A 17,801-nucleotide genomic window follows, 5' to 3' on the forward strand; every position below is an offset into this window, starting at 1 on the left:
AGTATTAAGTTGCAAACAACGTACAATTGCATTAAGTATGGTGCGTAATGTAATCAACAACTACATCCTTAGACATAGCATCAATGTTTTATCCCTAGTGGCAACAAGCACAACACAACCTTAGAACTTTCATCGTCATCGTCCCGGTGTCAATGCGGGCATGAACCCACTATCGAGCATAAGTACTCCCTCTTGGAGTTAAAAGCATCTACTTGGCCAGAGCATCTACTAATAACGGAGAGCATGCAAGATCATAAACAACACATAAGCATAACTTTGATAATCAACATAACAAGTATTCTCTATTCATCGGATCCCAACAAACGCAACATATAGAATTACATATAGATGATCTTGATCATGATAGGCAGCTCACAAGATCCGACAATGATAGCACAATGGGGAGAAGACAACCATCTAGCTACTGCTATGGACCCATAGTCCAGGGGTAGACTACTCACTCATCACTCCGGAGGCGACCATGGCGGTGTAGAGTCCTCCGGGAGATGAATCCCCTCTCCGGCAGGGTGCCGGAGGCGATCTCCAGGATCCCCCGAGATGGGATCGGCGGCGACGGCGTCTCAGCAATGTTTTCCGTATCGTGGCTCTCGGTACCGGGGGTTTCGTCACGGAGGCTATTTGTAGGCGGAAGGGCAGGTCAAGAGGCGGCACAGGGGGCCCACACCACAGGCCGGCGCGGCCAAGGGGGGCCGCGCCGCCCTAGGGTTTGGCGCCCCCGTGGCCCCTCTTCGTCTCTCCTTCGGACTTCCGGAAGCTTCGTGAGAAAATAGGCCTCTCGGGCTTTTATTTCGTCCAATTCCGAGAATATTTCTTTACTAGGATTTCTGAAACCAAAAACAGCAGAAAACAAGAATCGGCACTTCGGCATCTTGTTAATAGGTTAGTTCCAGAAAATGCACGAATATGACATAAAGTGTGCATAAAACATGTAGATAACATCAATAATGTGGCATGGAACACAAGAAATTATCGATACGTTGGAGACGTATCAACCACCTCTTCGTTCATTGCCGTTTCACCACTCGCATTTGGCGCTCCATCTTCGAGTGGTTGGGTATCGTTGGAGGCATCAATCATGTATGGTCCAATTACGTGTTCTCCGGGTGGTGGGACATGATGGCGGGAGGCTCTTCCAATAACCGTAAGGGCATTGCCTCCCTAACCCACCTTGTCACATGGGAGGTGTGGAGCGAGCGAAATGCGAGGGTCTTTCGGAACAAGAGTGCGACCGCGTTCGTTATTATCGAAAAGATTAGAAAGGAGGCGGCACTTTGGGTCATTGCGGGTGCCAAACGTTTGGGGGAAATTATGCCGGGAGAGTGATCCCTTGTATCTTACTTGTTTTTTCTGTTTTCCTTGCATGGTTATACATGTAAAACTCCTTCTTATTTAATAGAATGGAGCAAAGCTTTTGCCTCCGTTTTAAAAAAAAAAACTCACCGTCCCGACAAATTCTTGAAAAATAGCAAAAGGAAAATAGAACCAGTTACATATGCTTATCAGTCTAACAGTTCTACCACGCGGAGACCACAAACATAGCTCGAGCTACGTGTAGCTTGTTTTTTTTTAAATAAAAATGATAATTTAAAGTTTTAAAAAATCTGCTTATCAGTGAAGTTTCAGAATTAGGAAACTGCCTCCGGGTCGCACGCGCGTGCGGCTCCGGGGCCATCGAATCTCCAGCCAAAGGAGACACCACATCGGGCCTTCCTGGCCGTCGCGGCCGCCGGCGCCGGCGACCGTGGCGGCGCCCTAGCCGGCGAAGACGACGAGGGGTGGGCGGCGCTCTCCTGGCTTCTCCTCTTTGCGCGGGGAGGCGGAGCAATGGGAGAGCGCAGGGGTTGGTGCTCGGGCCGGTGTGGGGGCAGTTTGCAGCGATGGAGGGGCGATCTTGGGCGGCGGTGCGAGCGGCGGATGGAGGAGGTCTAGGCCCTTGGGCTGATGGACTCCGGCTGATGCCCTCTGGCCATGGCCGACTCTGCCTGCTCTAGTCGTCTTCTCCGCCGCAGCACCACTCGTCCTCGGGCGGGCTTGGCGGCCAGGGTCGCATTCGATCTACCGGTTTCGGTGTGTAGGGCGGCCGGGATGGCCAGCGTGGGGGCTCGGCCTGAATAAAATCGGCGGTCCTAGGGTCTCTCTTGGGCGAAGATGAAGACCTGCCGGAGGCCTGCCCTTCAAGATCTGGCCGGAGTGTTGAGTTCCGGAAGGCGCCGCCGGCGAATGTAACAGTGCTTCTATTGCTTGGAGTTTGCTGGATCGGTGGTATTCGGTCGTGCGCGTCCATGCTTTTATTCCGACCGTTTGGTTTTGGAGGGTGCTTTTCGAAGCTCTTTTCTGTGTTGACACCAAGTGACAACTGATCCATGGTGAAGTCAGAAGAAGAGAATATCACGAAGGCCGGATTTGGAGGACTAGCTAATGGAGGTTCAAGTCTTTGCGCTGTTAAGGGGTTTGCTTGGTGTTCCGGACTTCGCAACAGTGGTATCAAAGTGGGGGCGGCAACACATGTGAAGTTCGGGATCTTACCTTTCAGGGTGAAAACCCAAGGTCTGTCCTTAACTGGTTGTGTCTGCCAATGCTCTTGTTGAAGACATTGTTTTGAGAGTGGAGACCATCTTCAGAGTGAAAACCTAAGATCTTTGATCGGGCGACGATAGCGCTGGTGCACCGTTCCCTTCTTGGAGGCGTTGCTTTTAAACAGTCTGAATTTCAGGTGTTGTCTCGGTGGTGGATGTATTACTGTTGCTAGGGCTGGGATACTATAGCGGGACTTTTATTTCTTAGTTTTCTTTTTTCTCTTTTTTGACTGTGTGCATCCGTAAGGTTATTAGAACATTGCGTTGTTGCAGAGGCTGGGTGTAATTGGTATCTTCTGATATTAATATATTCCCTTTATCGAAAAAAAATCTAGATATAGACAATCTTGTGAGGCCTTGCTTTCACACATGTGTGTGAAGGAAAGAATTGACTCAGGTAAGTAAGCACTATTGGGGATTAAGGGCTCGAGTACGATTACGTCTTTTTTCTGTTGCGCAGGCTGGCCATTTTAAATGGGGGAAACACGGGAATGTAGAAGATGAATATGCCTAGTCTACTGCTACTGCTTGATTGACAATCCTTAGACTATAGAGATGAAGCAAAGGAGTATAACCTACCTGCAACTATGTTTTAAAGCAAAGAAATCAATCGAAATTATCATCTGAGAGCATCTCCACCGGCGCGCCCCAAATAGGCGCCGGCAGGAGCGCCGGCACCTCCGTTTGGGGGACGCCGGCACAACATTCTCCATTTGGGGGAGCTGCTCCCACACCGGCGCCCCCAAACAGGCGGCCCCGGTAGATAATTTAAATTTGAAATCTCAAACACAACCATAGAAATTCGAATAAGTCTACGAATATGAAGTTGGGCCAACACATGGCCACCAAATACGAATAGGTTTTGGAATAAGAAGTTTGGGAACAGACGGCCACCAGATCACCGTTTCCGGCGCAAAAAAGGGCTTTGAAGCCAGATGATTGCATGATCACACGAAGGAGTCACGGGCGGCGTAACCTCGACGGCTTCCTCATCAGCGGCCGGCGGCAGCTCCGTCGCTGCAACAGGATCCACGGTCGCCGGGGGAGGCATGAACGTCGACGGCGCCGGGGGAGACATGAACGCGGATGGTGCCGGGGTAGACAAGAACGCGGACGGTGCCGGTGGAGACATGAACGCGGACAGTGCCGGGGTAGACATGGACGGTGCCGGGGGAGACGCCGACGCTGCTCGCGCCGCCATCACCTCTTGGCCGATGCGCTCGCGGTACATCTCGTGCCACGCCCGCGCCAAGGGGTCCATCATCTCCATGTCGGCCATCAAGATTTTCGATTCTTGAGACATTTTGGCCAACGATAGCTGTGTCGCTTCGTTGTTGGCCTTCATGGCAGCGGCGTGAGCTTCCATCTTCGCCGCCTCCACCCTCTCCCTCTCCAACTCGATCTTGGCGTCTTGCTTGTCGAGGATGGCCTTCCACACGACGGCGGCTCTATCAGCAGCTTCCTTGTTCTCCACCGAGAACGAGGTGATCATCTTCTTGATGGAGGCGTCCATGACTGCCAATGCCGGCGCCGTATTCCTGTCGGCCTTGGCCTTCTTGTTGCCAATGGGGCGCCTGGTGGAGGCCCCGGCTAGATCGACCGGTCCATCTTCCCCGTCCTTCAAGAGTGTGGAGGAGGTCGTCCCATTTCTTGCAACCTTGGAGCTTGTTGTAGCAATGCATAAACGGAAAGCCTTTGTCCTCGTGTTGGTTCTTGTACATTTGAGGGCTTTGAGCATCTATTCATATGCAACAACTTTGATCACCAATTCATATGCAACAAGTTGGATCATCAATTTATATGCAACAACATTGATCACCAATTCATATGCAACAACATTGATCACCAATTCATATGCAAATAAGATAGGCGTAGATCATACCCAATCCACCATCGTCTTGCCGATCTCCTTCCGTGCCTTGATCCTCTCATAGTAGCCGTGGAACTTGCTACACGACCCCTTGATCAAGTTCCAACGGTGAGAGAGGGCGCCCTCGTTCCGGTTCATCTCTATGGTGGCGTAATCACCATAGTTCTTCTTCTCGTTGAAACAATCGAGTATGGGCTTGTAATACTTGCCCCCGGTTTGGTTTGCGCTGGTGATGGGGCAAAAGCTCACTTGCTTCCACGCCTCGATGAGACATTCATCCTCCAAGGACCTCCACCTCGGACCACGAGTGCCGGCGGAACGCCTGCGCGTCCTCCTCACGCTCGCGCCAGTCTCGGCGTCGATCAGCTCCTCTTGGACTTCCTCCTCACCTTCGTCCTTGTCGGCCTCTTCTTCGTAGTCATCGACCGGGGGTTCGTAGGCATGGCCGCGTATGATGACATTCAGGATCTCCTCCCTGCCGACAATCTACGCATAAAGTTACAATCTTTGAGTCGTCGCCGGTGTCTACGATGCACACAACACGTAGAAAGAAACGAAACGCACCTCGACCTGGCCCATGGACACGCCGGACCCGCTGCCGAACACCTACTGGGTGCGCCTGCCGTCGGCGGGGAAGAGGTCGCAGGGAAGGCCGGTGCCGTCCGTCACGTGACCCTGGGTGCGGTGCAGGTCAGGCGAATCATTCAGGTCAGGGAAGCGGAAGGCGCCGCTGCCCCGAGCCATTGAATCCGGCGAGAACGGGGTGTTGTTGTCGACGGTCATGTCGCTGTCGCCGAACTCGGGGGAGTAGCGGGCGCGGCCGTCCATCTGCGACAGCCACATCTGCGAGATCGACGGCGCGTCCGCGGTGTACCCCGCGTAGTAACCCGGCGATGACGGGGAGCTCGAGATGCTGTTCAGGCCACCGCCCAAGCTCAGTAACGCTTCCGTAGAGGCCACCGCTTTCGCTGCGTCGAGGGCGGCGATGCGGCACCTCCTGCGGTCGGCCGTGACGAAGGCGCGGCATTCCATCTCCGTCTCCCAGTCCTCCTGCGACATGGTCATCGGCTTCTCCTTCAGCGCGACGGTGCACATCTTCGGCGGCGCCTTCGTCGGCGCCTTCGCTGCCTTCGCCGAAGCCCTTCTCTTCGGTGGCATGGCGCGGCGGTGAGGGTTTTTTGGGTTCGAGGCTGGATGGGAGATTGAGCGGCTGGCGGGAGAAATGAGCAGCGGAGGGGACGGGGTTTGGAGGGAGAAGATGTATATTTTTTTGTTGTGTGGCTGACAGACGGCTCCCACGCCCAAAATTTTAAGCCTCGCGAGGCGCCGGCACGCCCGATTCGCGCCCTTGGCGAAGTGGCCAGCACGGGGTTGTCGGCGCTTCTATTGGGCTCCAAAAATCGCCCGCGCCGTTTGGGGTGCGCCGGTGCGAGCCTATTTTCGCCCCCAGCCCCCAAAAAGCTATCGAGAGCGCCGATGGAGATGCTCCGAGGGATATCTGAAGCTACCGAACTGGGATCTCACTCAAATCCAAACCTAGCACTTTTTATTTATTGCTTCTCCTTTTAGAAGGTTTGTAGCCGAGTACTGCGGTGACCCAGCGTACCACTTCATGGTGTAGTACACAAGTCGTTGACATAACACAAGTGAAACACTGTTCCACTCATATTACATCCCTCAGAGTGGTACAACAGAAACATATGCGAGTCCAAGGTATGTCTATAGATGGATACACAAACTGTTTACAGAAGATCAACACAACCTCCTACTTTATAGTGAGGTAAAACTGCAAATAAAGCTCTAGAAGAACGACTCGTAGTCTAACTTATCGCTAGATCAAGCTTAAGAGCTACTTGGCTTGCGATAGAATTCTAGCTACTTAGGTGCTAGGATTAGGGAAAGGTTCCCTTCTATTACTAGTCTAAGTTTCCACTCTAGCTGATGCAGGAGTTGACTCCATTGACTTCTTTGATTAGATTCTTCATCTTGTTGCAGTTGACTCCTTTGTCTCCGAGTTCCACGGTAGTTTCTCCTTCGGTGCCTTGATTTAAGAAGGGGGTTCAAATGGGAGGGAATGAGTACGAGCGTACTCAGCAAGTTCATATTAGGAAATAGGTGTATCATGCACTAGTTACAGACCACTGGACCGAGAAAGTCATAGGCGAATGCAAGTTTTCATAAACATTTCTTCAAAAGGTTTATTTTATTCTGAAAACTATGCCCGTCGGTCTTCACGGAGTTGAACAGAACTTCGTGGAGTTCCTTTCCTGCCGCGTTCGCAATTCCCTTCCCGGAACAGGGAGTGACAGCCACAATTTTGATACCCTCTGCAGAGGTGCGTTACTTTACCCCATAAGAGAACTTATCCTTGTTGCCGGCCAGGAGTATATCCCCGTCCACACTTCCTTTGGTGTGAGGCCCAGTATAAGAACCAAGCCAATCACTGCCTTCTCTGCGACCCTGCAAACCCACCCTTTTGTCCACCCGTACACCCCGGTAGACATCTCCCGATCATACGGCTTTACCCACGGTGTACTTTGGACAATCCATCATAGACGATAGAGCCTCTCATCCACACGGATGGGGATTTAAAAGGCCATCCCAACCTACGGCAGTGCCTCCAACACCCCGCAGGCTCTATCAAGTTAGTTGGCGTGCAGGAGGGAAAAGATACAGCTGACTTCCCGAGAGCCATTGTAGATCTTATGGATAACGCGATATGTACGGCGCTAGAATCACTGGACGACATTGGTACTTAGTCCTAGATGAGTAGTACCCATGCAATGGAACCTCCACCATATCAACACATACCATGGTTCCATTGCCCACCACATAGTCATATTCATAATTGTAAAATAATACTTTGCTTTTTAATGCAAGAGTGATAAGTATAGTACTTTGCATATAGTTTGATACAAATAATCAAATGACATGAGCAAGCGATGAACTTGCCTTTCTTGACTGCAAGATTATGCAGGCAAAAGCTTCGATACGTGATAACTCCAAATGCTGAAATACCATCATTGTCCAGTAAGGACAATGTTTAAAGAACTGGCAATAATGCTATAATGCATAGTATGAGATGCAATCGTCCCGAGCGTAACCTAACCTCGATGATTTAGGATGGATGAGTTGTAAAGATTTCTTTAGGGTGTGTTGCACTTTTAGGATGGTTCTCAAACAAGGTTCTTATTAGGGTTTGGTTATAATAGCATCATAACCAAGTGATATAAGACATCATAACAATCATACACATAAAGAATAGTGGTGGAATAATATGTAAAGAACAGTTGTCAATTTTAAGTTCTACAGAACATGGTTGATGATTACTTATACTATACTTCAAAATAATAACTTTTGAAGAACATGTTGTTTAAGAAATAATGAGTATTTCAAAGAAGGATTAGGGCTTCTAAGGTTTGATTGACATTTGTACTTCAAAAGAATAACTTTTGAAGAACATGTTAAATAAGAATATGAACTACTATACATAGGAGCTATGGCTTTTTAGGGTTTACTATTGGATTTATTTAGTTCTCTAATAGGAACTAGTTGGGTTCTTTAAGTAGAATGGGTTTATATGTAGCAAGTATTGGTAGGGTTGTTACCATGGTTTCCCATGCACATCATATCAAAGGATGGTTATTAAGATGGTTCCATAGGTTTGCTATTAGGTTTACTATGGCTTCGCATTTGCTTTACTAAATAATCTGTAATGGTTTCTAAGCTAAGTGGCTTATCATTTCCTAAGTAGGGTTTAGTTGAATAGGAGCATGTGATGTGATTTGCTACACAAGGTTGGTACTAGGGTTTATCATTATGGTTCTACTAGGGTTTGATGGTTGAGGTTGATCCTAATGGTGTGGTATATAGGAGTGGTGATCAATGGTACTAATCCAATTAACCAGTTAGGGTTTGCTCCTAAGTGATACTAGGGAATTATATAGGTTTTAATTAAGAATAGGGACATGAAATGATAATTGCCCTGTGACTTAGTTTTATTCTAGTGGATCATAAGCATGCATTCATTGGTTACTTATCAAGGTTCTACATGTAAAGTTGAGGTTTATATAATCATATGGGCTAAACCCCTAGGGTTTTAGGGTTGCAACTACTATGGATGAACACATAAAATAATGAGATCAAGGTTCTTGTTAATATTTGAGCTAGGGTTTCTACATTGATACAATTCTTAAACTAATAATTGACAATAGAGATGTGGTCACTAGTTACTTTGAAACAAAATTAATAATGGTTCTATTATTTTATTAATTTTCACAAGAATTAATAATTAGGGTAACTCCTATTTAGATTTGATTTAGAAATCAGGGTTTAATAATTGTTATTAGGTTTAAAGTACTTAACTTGTTTACTAAAGATGTTTAAGTAAACAATTGTTGGGCTACCAAAATAACATTAGCTTTTAATATTTTCTTGAGTTATTACTATTTAAAGAAAATAGAAAATAGTAATATGCAAATTAGGGTTTATGAATTATCACTAATATTTAAGTGGATGCAATTATGATAAAGAAAATTAATCTTAACATTTTAATTAGTTACTGAATAGTTAAAATTTAATTTTGAAACTTCACTAATTATTGAATTCAAGTTGTGTTTTAAATAAATGAAAAGGCATAATTAATAAAGTAAAAAATAAGTGAATTTTTATTTTGACACACATTTTTGTTTTATATTTTATTTGAATAGAGTTTATTTTTGTGAACATTTTGATATATCATTCATAATTTTTTGAGTTGATATGAATTTTATATGATTTTGCAAAGTTTCAGTTATTTTCTGGAATTTGAAATAACTAACAAATACTAAATGTACCGGTTTACACCCTAGCTACAGAGACTGACTTGTGGGGTCTTTGACTGGGTCAATTTCCACGCAGGCAAAGACCAGTCAACAAGTGCTGACGGGGCAGGATATGTTACCCTCGCCGTCGGCTCAACGCCGGTGACCAGATGAGGGCGGCGTCGCCGATTTAGGGCCTCCCGAGATGCGCGGATGGTTTCGTTCGAACCGCGACTCGATGTTGAGCATGATAGTATCAACGCCATCACCTGGAGGTCACCAGAGTTGCTCCGGCGAACTCGTATGCGGCGGCGCACTCCGGCTATGTAATATCCCAGGTAAGGCCTTGTTTGGTACTAGAGTTTTTGTGGGGATTTGTGGGGATAATACTCTAGAGTATTGGGTGAAACCCCTACCTTCACCCAATCCCCACTAATCCCCACAAAACATCATCCCAAGAAATCCCTAATCCCCATTTCTTTGAACTTTCATTTGGTAGGCAGGGATTGTTGCAGGGATTGTTACAGGGATTGGTGCACAAAAACAATGAAAATTAGCAAGGCAAATCAACAAAACGTTAGCAAAGATCTGATTTTTTTGTCATAGGACACGTCAACTTTGAACTGAAACTTCAGATTCAGTCATAAAACGAAGCCACTTTCGATTCAGGTCACAAAAATACTACAAGCCCATCTAAATAACAATTACACACGTTGATTTAAATAACATGAAGCCCATCACAAGTTCCATTTACCTAACATTAGACGTGTCCCTGACTGGACAAAAGTACTAAATTCAGATTACATGGAAGCATTGCCGTTGCAAAAACAAGACCACATAGGCATCGCATACATCATGTTCAAACTCATACTTGCCGATTAGCAGCTGCAGGTACATTTCAAAATGATGGGTGGATGATGCCCTGCAGTCCAACACACATAACTACCGATCAAAGGTAGAAGAAGAAACTTGACCTGAAATTCAATGAACCAGATTAATTATTTTCACATGGAAGAAACTTCATGCAAAAATGCAGAAGAATATTCAGTTTATGTTTTCACTTTTCAGTTTCCATGAACAAGCATAAGTTGATGGTATGCACATATTTCTTAGAAGATGGCAGTGATATACACTTTCTGCTTGGAGAAACAAACACAAGATGGATGATTAAAAAACTTCTAAGCACTAAGCACAGTATGTGTTTTCGTTACTTCTTAGTATTACCATAAAGTAGATTTCAAGCTTCAGCTCTTTGGTTCCAAGAGTTTCTGCTGCAAAACCTCAAGCAAGAGACTTGAAGAGAGCAACCTTAACTGTCACACTTGTAGAAGAGAAAAACCTATGCTTGTTTACATGAAAATACTGGGCAGTGGCTGTTTACACATAGCAACTTACAGGCTACAAATGCACACTCCAATGTACTACTTGTGGAATTTATTCAAGCTGGTGAGGATGATGCTCAGAATACCTCACTTCTTCCGTGACCATATATCCTTAGTTTACAATTTCTTTGGCTAGTTGAGCATGGTAAGAAACAAAAGCAATTTAAACCTAAGCTGTGCACCATGGTCACCTGCCAGTCAAGTTCATTTTCTTGACATATTGTAGCTAGATTTTACTAACTGAGGTAACTATCAGGAAAGATTAGAAACGGCAGGTGGAAAATACAATAAGATACATAGTTTTGATCCTTGATGTCAGGAATGACAGCGCAAGCAACATGGTGATAAAGAACTCAGGTCACACAGCCTGCTACTACTGTAATTGGCAAACAAACTCTTCCTGCACATAAGCAACTGCGAGCATAACCATCAACTAAAAAAACCAAGAGTACATTGTGTGTGCTAGCTGTAAGTTGTAGTAACGGTACTAGATGTCAGGAAATAGTGGTGCTGGACTAATGATACTACTAGCAAATGATAATTATAATGGAAGGTTGTAACTTGTACTGGAACGTATATTCAATGGTCTAGTACTAGTGGCTGTACTCTAGCTTCCAGGAAAGCAAAAGACAAAATATTACCTCATGGTAACTTGGACATCTCTGTTATTCCCTGTCATAAACAAAAAATACATCAGCTTTAGTAACTAACAATTAGACAGTACTCCTATTATCTGTTATACAACTAGTACCAGGTTAATTAACCATGAGAGTATATATACAGAACTTGCAAAAAAGAGTTTATACATATTAACCATGATGATGATAATTAGTTGCTGCCGGAACCAGAGCGGAAATACTACTCACATAGCAGTGAACACAAGAGCATGAAGGTACAAATGCAAACATCTGCATATGTAGTTTATAACTGAATTCTGGTAGCTAAAATCAATTCTAATAACATGACAATTCCCAAATTTCACAGACGGATTCATTATAATATCATTATCACCATAAGGACAAACTTATTTGGCACCATGACTTAATTATTTCTTGGGGCAGTAAGCATGGATGAGGATTATGTGCGCAATGGGGGCTGTCCCAAAACCTACTGTCTAGCTTAACTATCTCAGTTTCTTTCTAGATGCAAGTGCACTGAATTCAAAACCCACATCTGGCCCATAATAACAGCTTAACACACCAGTAACTCCCATTAACATAAACACTTCCTAATCTCAAAATATCAAAATCCATTTCAACACAACGAATCCCCAGTCCCAAGTCAGTTACAAAGGACCAAATTTCACAACCAAATTCTCACGCAATCATACAAAAAGAGATAAATCATAGCATGAATTCCTCACAACTGTGCAGCAAGGTACCACATTTATTCAACCAAGCCATACATTGCCCATATCAGGTGAAGCTATGGATGGGGATTACGTGCGCAATGGGCTGTAGATGGTGCACATGCATCTCAAAAGAGTCCAGGAAAGGGAGATACGGGCTGTAGATGGTGAAATGGAGCCGCAACAGCCCGACCGCCTGCCCCATTCCTCTCCCGCCTCCGATCAGTCGGACACTGCGATCCTAGCGCGATTTCTCTCCCAGAGCTCGTCCAGACCTAGCACCAGAGAGGGAGAAATAGAAGGGGGTTACCTGAGAGGATGCAGACTCGAGTACAAGACCGGCGGGAGGTGGCGTCGCCGGTCAAATACCAAGAACGGTGGCGATCTGATGTGGAGCGCTAGGCGGGATCCATCCTTGCGTGCGCCGGCAAGGTTCTCCGCCTCTCCCGCCCCTCCTGCAGTTCTAGCCGCCGCTCCGCTCGCTGTTCGCCGCCGTTACGCTCGACGCTCGCCGCCGCTTTGCTCGCTCGCCGCCGTCGCTTGCGGTAGGATTTCGGTCGGGGACGAGCGAGGACGGGGATAATACGCGAGGTCCAGGTCCGGGATTCGGCACAAGTCAAAAAATGGGTCGGGGACGGGGTTAATCGGGGATGGGCGGGGATTTTTTGGCCCAAAACTCCTCTACCAAATGGGCTTTCGGGGATTAGCGGGGTTTTGGAAATGGGCCGGGATAATACTCTCCCATCCCTGCAAATACACTTGTACCAAACGAGGCCTAATGGGGTTACAAAAATAGAGGAAACAGATGTGTGCATTGCATTCATGCATAGAAAATCCGGGGAATTTTCGCGCTTTAAAGTAAAACAATCACGATGAATCGAAGTTTCACTTGATCTTGGTGGAATTGAAGTAGCTCATCAAGTCAAGCGCTATAAACCTCAATGTGATTTTGCTAAAACCTTGTTATGGGTAGAGATGATTTGATCTAAGGGGTTAGATCAAATGGAACTAATAATTAACACAATAACACTTTACTCAATGATCAATGGCTTGATCTTATAAAAGATTATAATATGATATTCATTGCCATAACATATGAACATATATTCATTGATAAATCAAGTAACAATAAAATGAAGAAACCATTCTAGACTTATCTTTTCCATGTCTTAAACTAAACCTTGACCCTACCATGAACCTCATGGTACTCAATTTACTTCATTCTTGAAAATAAGACAAGGAGATCAAATCCAGAAATAGATATTTCTCTCTATTCCAAGTTATTATACATCAAACCTAGAGAGGTGAGAGAGTCCTGTTTTATTTATTAGAGAAGCAATGACGAACTTAGAGCTAAACCTTGGATATAAATATCCATATGATCACAACATTATCTTCAAGAGGAACCTAGAGTATTATTCAAGCCTTCCCAAATGAGAGAGACCATTCATATTAAACCTAGCTTTACCTATCTAATAATCCAGGACAACCATGGAACCCAAGTATTAGGTTTTAAACCATTTCCTCTTGGAGTGGTGAGATAACCTAATATCAAATGGAACAAGACTATATCCATGAATAGGTGAAGTAAAGTAGAGATTAATTCAACTAAGCCCTCTAGGTAGAGACTTAATCTTTCATACCTAAAGAGATCTTGTGAGTACACCATAAACCCTAGGCTTATATCCCAACCTTAACTTATGAACCACTTGGTGATCATAAGTAGAATTCTCCCACATCTACATTCCACTTATTCTTCACCTAATAAACAAAAGAGAACCTTAGAGTAAAACTCCATACTTAATATGGTGAGAAACCATCCATCCATATGACCAAAGTTAACTATAAAAAGAACTATAACAACTTTAGTTGCTTTAACAATAGATTAAGGATATAATAGAAATCTATGTGTATAAGATAAAACCAATTCTCATATCCTTAGTAACTAAAGGAGCACATGAAATAATAATCAAGTAACCATTTTATCATGAACTGGGGGGAGTAAACCTAGCCAATACAACATGGTGTCATCTCATCTCTACAACCTAGCATTATATCTCAACCCTAGTTTGTGCATCACATGGGGATCACAAGTAAAAACTCTAAAACCATTTCCAAATATTAATTGGAGAAACAACTCGAATAGCAACAAACCTTGTATGGTTCAACCCCTATAACAATCCAAATGATCTTGGATTGAATCATCCTATGAGAAGTGAGGAAGAGCAACCCCGCCAAAGTAATGTGGTATTAAATCCCATATAGAATCTATCCCCATGTCTCAAACTAACTTGTGAATTATTTGATGATCACAAGTAAAACCCTAACCTATATCCCAATATTAGTTTGTGCATCACTTGGGTGATCACAACTATAAACCTAGTTCACATTTGAGTTCCAAACCATATGCCATTAGGTAAATATCATTAGAACCATATAATTGCCCACAAACTAAATCTTATGCTTCAATTATTGAACCTAAGATTAACTGTAGCACCCTACCTTTTAATAAAGGCAAGATACCTGTGTATAGTGCTATTCCCGGGATCACTGATAGCACACACATTACAAACTATAGTAATCATTGCAATAGTATCAAATTACTACATCGTTGATCTAGAGGGTACAATAAAACCTTACAAATTGCATAGTCACATGGACTAGCTCAGAATAAACACAGCGGAAATTAAATCAGCAATGAGCCTTCATCATCTTCATGTGCCACAGGCAGTCATGTTGGAATGTAGACTCGAGATCCTACCACGTACTTCTCCTCAGAAAATCCTCGCACGTTTGAATATGCAGCCCCACGAATGGAGGTCGATACAATGATGTACTCGGCAAATGACACTTATATGGTGGCAGTTTTGGGCATGACTATCTACATGATATTTGGCAAGTGGAGTTTAGGCAAATTTGCATAAAGCCAATTTTATCCTACATTTTATTTCAAAACAAAACATTTTTACAAAACTTGTAATGATGCCGTAAACAGTACCATGGTTACATCTCCCATGTACTATCCGACAGTTGCTACTCAACTTTTAACTCATTCAGAAAAGATGATGAGATTCCTCCGTACATTCCCTGCCTAGAAGCTCAAATTGTCCATAACCGGGGACACGGCTAAGATCTTAGGTTTTACTCTCGAGAGGTTGCCCTCTTTACCCACAATTCGCAACCAAGCCTTTTTGCCAAAATTCTTCATCTTCATTAAGGCCGAACAAGGTCACCACGAAGCTTTTCCTTAGTAGCCCCTCCACCTACCGGATCCGCCCGTGCCCAAAATTCCACCCTCCGGCGGTACCCGTGCAAGGTTTCCCACTAAGTACTTAGCTAAGACAGAGCCCATAATGTATTGTGGTTGCACTGGAAGCTATCTAAAACAAGGGCGACATAATAATCTATTTAATCCTGAGTGGCCATCCACAAGTGCACCCTCAGGCGATGACAACCACAATGTGGCCCTGAGTAGCCACTCAACATTTGAGCACCCTCAGGCGATGACAACCACAATGTGGCCCTGAGTAGCCACTCAACATTTGCGCACCCTCAGGCGATGACAACCACAATGTGGCCCTGAGTAGCCACTCAACATTTGAGCACCCTCAGGCGATGACAACCACAATGTGGCCCTGAGTAGCCGCCCACCAAGCAATTCCAAATCCACCCAGGTGTTTCATTAAGGTTGTTAATTTTCACTTTTCAGAACATCACAATCAAAACAATGAAACAACATTTGGCATTTGATGTTGCAGAGCAGAAATAAAGTATCCTATCAATAGGTTCAGGATTAGCTACACACTACTAGGGTTTTCTAAGCATAGCATAATACTTTTCTTTTGAAATCAAAATCCTACCATGCATACTAGTTTCAAAACACTAATGCATATATAAAATAGGTAGGAATTGAGTGTCACTTGCCTTTTTGGTAATTGAAGATCGTTCACTTCTCTCAACATAACACGCAGCTCTTCACACGAACTATAAGATAAAATATAGCACAACATGAACACACCATTCAACACCAACAAAAAAAATCAAACAAGACAACAATCGGAAATCGCTCTATGGTACGAAGGTTGGCATGAGGTTTGGTTTGCAAGATACGGCGGTGAGAGTTTGGATGTCAATTCATATGATTAGGAAGTAAGGGACCATCCAAGATATATTTGAAGAATCATTATGCTTTACAAAAAGCATGAAAAGAATTTGGAATGGCTCATGTGAATTGAATCACATAAGTGACAAATAGTGCAACAACAATACTATTGAATAAGTGTGACAACAATTACTCAAAATAGTATAAATTACACATAGGTTTGGGTATGGATTTGTGATATATTGAATTACTCAATTAACTCAATTGTTATTTGAATAACATGGACTAGGATAATATCATTTGAACATATGATGATTGTGTCTAAGAGATTTGATAGATGGGCTTGACTAAAGGATTCACTTTTGCAGAAATGAACCTTGTTTAAAATAATTAAGGAAATGCATCTATAATGAAAATACTCAAATCCTCATGTTTGAATTTGAATAGTCGGAAAAGGGTTGAACTAAGTTTGGTGTTTGTGTAAGTGGAATAGAGAGCATCAATATGATCCATATGCAAAAAGAATCACTTGACTTGGGTTTATAGAAGTTGAGTTATGTCAAAATACTCAAATTCACAAATTCAAATTTGAATATTTGAACATTACTCGAAAGTCAGATTTAAAATTACATTTGTGTTCTAAACATTTTATGAGACCAGAGGTATATTATTTGCCAACTTTGGATGTGCAATTATTTTTCTATAATTTTTACAAGATTAAACATGTCGCGGTTAAATTTTGCTGTTGTACGAAAAGTTTCCAGAAAAAGTTTTTCGGATGGAAAAACTTTCTACACGAAAGTTGTAGAGAATTGTATTACAAAATCAACGCAAAAACTAACATCTAAAACGGAGCTCTAAATCTAAAGATTTGGAATTTTAAAGGATTTTCTTTTCCATGAGCTAGCTTGTTACAATAGGACTGATCGGTCCGTTGGTTTCTATGCGCGCGCGTGAAGAAAAAGGAAAACTAGTTAACTAGGTCGTGTGGCAAACTGTAATTGGCTGATCGGTTCAGTTATAAACAAAAAGGATCTAATCTAACCGTAACAAAAGATCTAATTGCTGCTGGATGGTTGTGGCAGAATTTTTATGGCTCATACCCTCCGTTGACTGAGAGGAGAAAGGCAGCAAAACAACTTACCGAGAAATAGACACGGCGGCAACAGCTCGGGAATTGGTTTTTGCCGTCGTTGCAATAGTCGTTGGTGAAGATGGGGAAGCATACAGAGTAGTAGATGTTGTGAAGCTCCTCCTTGCCGTTCAGTAGGATGGACGGTAGCGTACGGCAGGCATGGCCTCGGCGACGATGTTGTGGTCGTCGTGGATTGCCTCCGGCTGCGACCCAGAGCAAGGTGAAGATGTGAGCGGATGAGTACAGGCAACATGACCAATATGAGAACACGGTGTGTAGAGAGAAGAAGGAAGAACCAGGGCCTGAGTCGTTGATATCCGACGAAAACGACGGCGTCGTCACCGTGGCCGGCGGATCAACGGCGACGCGACAAACAATCACAACAAGGTGCATCACCATGCCCTGGAGGTAGGCCTTGATAAGGAGCATCTTCTGGTACAGGGATTCGACGAGATGATCACGGAGAGCGACGGCATGTAGCGATGAACTAAAATTTGTGGCTGATGTTGGCATGGTTCGTACGGTGTGCACAGAGCTTCTCTCTGGAAAGTTTAAGAACGAAAGT

General features: G+C 44.1%; 1 long non-coding RNA gene across 1 annotated transcript; it reads right to left on the bottom strand.

Annotated features, from left to right (window-relative positions):
* Nucleotides 1–9,963: 9,963 nt before the first annotated feature.
* LOC124707487 lies at nt 9,964–12,691 on the bottom strand. Its single transcript, XR_007004877.1, has 3 exons — nt 12,310–12,691; nt 11,293–11,323; nt 9,964–10,243 (listed from the first exon to the last, which is right to left on the bottom strand). It is a non-coding gene; the product is annotated as an uncharacterized LOC124707487 (long non-coding RNA).
* Between the last annotated feature and the right edge of the window lie 5,110 nt (nt 12,692–17,801).

The sequence above is a fragment of the Lolium rigidum genome, chromosome 4, assembly GCF_022539505.1.
Source record: "Lolium rigidum isolate FL_2022 chromosome 4, APGP_CSIRO_Lrig_0.1, whole genome shotgun sequence".
Classification (NCBI taxonomy): domain Eukaryota; kingdom Viridiplantae; phylum Streptophyta; class Magnoliopsida; order Poales; family Poaceae; genus Lolium; species Lolium rigidum.